The 2,392-nt window shown below is 39.2% G+C and overlaps 1 long non-coding RNA gene across 2 annotated transcripts in view; it reads left to right on the forward strand.

The window, feature by feature from the left end:
- The window catches only part of LOC137637598 (uncharacterized), an 11,315-nt gene extending 9,455 nt beyond the window's left edge, over positions 1-1,860 (forward strand). For both annotated transcript variants that reach the window (XR_011043721.1, XR_011043722.1), the window contains exons 2-3: positions 684-875; positions 1,438-1,860. This is a non-coding gene — a long non-coding RNA (uncharacterized lncRNA). The remainder of the gene's footprint in view (positions 1-683; positions 876-1,437) is intronic.
- The last annotated feature ends 532 nt before the right edge of the window (positions 1,861-2,392 follow it).

The following is a 2,392-nucleotide window of genomic DNA, read 5'->3' on the forward strand; positions in this document are numbered from 1 at the left end:
CGATTATGAATGTGAGGTTAGCTTGTAAGGGGTACAAGCTAACCACTGAATTCTATAGAAGTAGTATTCGGAAATTTGCAAGGCCGAAATTGTGTAGAACATGTTCATACCTTAGTATTTTGATGTGGGTCAAATCAGCTCGGGTTGACATATTTGTAAAGTAAAGAGAATCGAGTGAGCCAATTTTACGAGGTATTCAGTTAAACCTTAATGGAAAGTAATTATTATATTACACACCTGGTAGGCTTAAGAACCATAGGTTAGTTCATGTGTATCTCCAGAAATTGGATGGAATTGATAGTGAAAATTCTGACAGTTCATTATGGCTACTGTGATTACAGGTGATATTCTTCCTACCCTAAAAGGCTAACTTTATATATGTAACACTTATAATCTTGCCTGACATTTCGTGCATTATAAATTCCCCAGCTTGAAAATACTTGGCTGATGTTACTATTCTTTCGGCTGTACCTCTACCATCAGTTGTTGCTTCACATGTGGTATTGACACCTGGGACTAATCTAGTGTCAGAGACCCTACAGAATACCACTGGCTGATATTACTACTTTTTCAGATGTACCTCTACCATCAGCTGTTGCTTCACATGTGGCATTGACACCTGGGACTAATCTAGTGTCAGAGACCCTACAGAATACCACTGGCTGATATTACTACTTTTTCAGATGTACCTCTACCATCAGCTGTTGCTTCACATGTGGCATTGACACCTGGGACTAATCTGGTCTGTCAGAAACCATACAGAATACCTTCTTACAAAAAGGAAGCTATGGAAAATGTTATTTCCATCCAGAAAGGGTAGGCAGAAAAGTGATAAACTCGTGGACCTCACCCTGCATCCTCTAATAATAAACCAGGTAAGTCTTTTAAGTCTGAAGGTTATCGGGAGTTACTCTGCTGCCACCCATAAAGACACTAATCCTTTAAAGAATTTTAATATTGTTGCAAATGTTTTTTTATAATAATTCTTATAAAGATTATACTATAAAAGTACCCTTGACAAAATGCAAGGAAGGCTTCTGCCTGTATCATATCTGTAGTTCAATTTCAATACTGTTCTTCCCCTTTGAAATGACAAATACTGTTGAAAACTTTCAACCTGTTAACGTAATGTGTTCAATTTCAATACTGTTCTTCCCCTTTGAAACGACAAATGCTGTTGAAAACTTCCAACCTTTTAACGTAATGTGTTCAATTTCAATACTGTTCTTCCCCTTTGAAATGACAAATGCTGTTGAAAACTTCCAATCTTTTTACATAATGTGTTCAATTTCAATACTGTTCTTCCCCTTTGAAATGACAAATGCTGTTGAAAACTTCCAACCTTTTTACATAATGTGTTCAATTTCAATACTGTTCTTCCCCTTTGAAATGACAAATGCTGTTGAAAACTTTCAACCTTTTAATGTTCTGTTTCAGATGAGATGTCATCGATGACAATGGTCCATGACGATACATGGAAAGAACATTTTAAAGATCGTGAGACCTGTTTCTTCGCCTTAGAAATCTGGCAGAAAACTACCTTTGGGAAAAGTCTTGTAACTCTGGTCATGGATGTCGGGAGCGGAATGCTTGCACCCAAGGATGGTAATTACATGCATTAAAGAATATCCTACTCCCGTAAACAAGGCAGTTCAGTGCTTTATTTAGCATGCTGGATTTTAAGTGTTCTGTCCGAACTCTTTCGGTAGTTGCTGTAACTGATTAATCTCGCCTGCCCTAAGATTGACTCTAGTGGGAAGAAGGTTGTCAACGTGCATTTCCAGCTATTAAAATAGTCTTCTGTGTTTGAAGGCTATCTTAATCAGACAAACTGTTTATCTCAACGTAGAAGATAGTGATGTGGCTGTAGGAGCAGCTTTGATGCAGACTGATGACTCCTGAATCCGACAAGCTGTTTATCTCAAAGTAGAAGATAGTGATGTGGCTGTAGGAGCAGCTTTGGTGCAGACTGATGACTCCTGAATCCGACAAGCTGTTTATCTCAAAGTAGAAGATAGTGATGTGGCTGTAGGAGCAGCTTTGATGCAGACTGATGACTCCTGAATCCGACAAGCTGTTTATCTCAAAGTAGAAGATAGTGATGTGGCTGTAGGAGCAGCTTTGATGCAGACTGATGACTCCTGAATCCGACAAGCTGTTTATCTCAAAGTAGAAGATAGTGATGTGGCTGTAGGAGCAGCTTTGGTGCAGACTGATGACTCCTGAATCCGACAAGCTGTTTATCTCAAAGTAGAAGATAGTGATGTGGCTGTAGGAGCAGCTTTGATGCAGACTGATGACTCCTGAATCCGACAAGCTGTTTATCTCAAAGTAGAAGATAGTGATGTGGCTGTAGGAGCAGCTTTGGTGCAGACTGATGACTCCTGAATCC

This window comes from Palaemon carinicauda, chromosome 3 (assembly GCF_036898095.1).
Source record: "Palaemon carinicauda isolate YSFRI2023 chromosome 3, ASM3689809v2, whole genome shotgun sequence".
In the NCBI taxonomy this organism is placed as follows: Eukaryota; Metazoa; Arthropoda; class Malacostraca; order Decapoda; family Palaemonidae; genus Palaemon; species Palaemon carinicauda.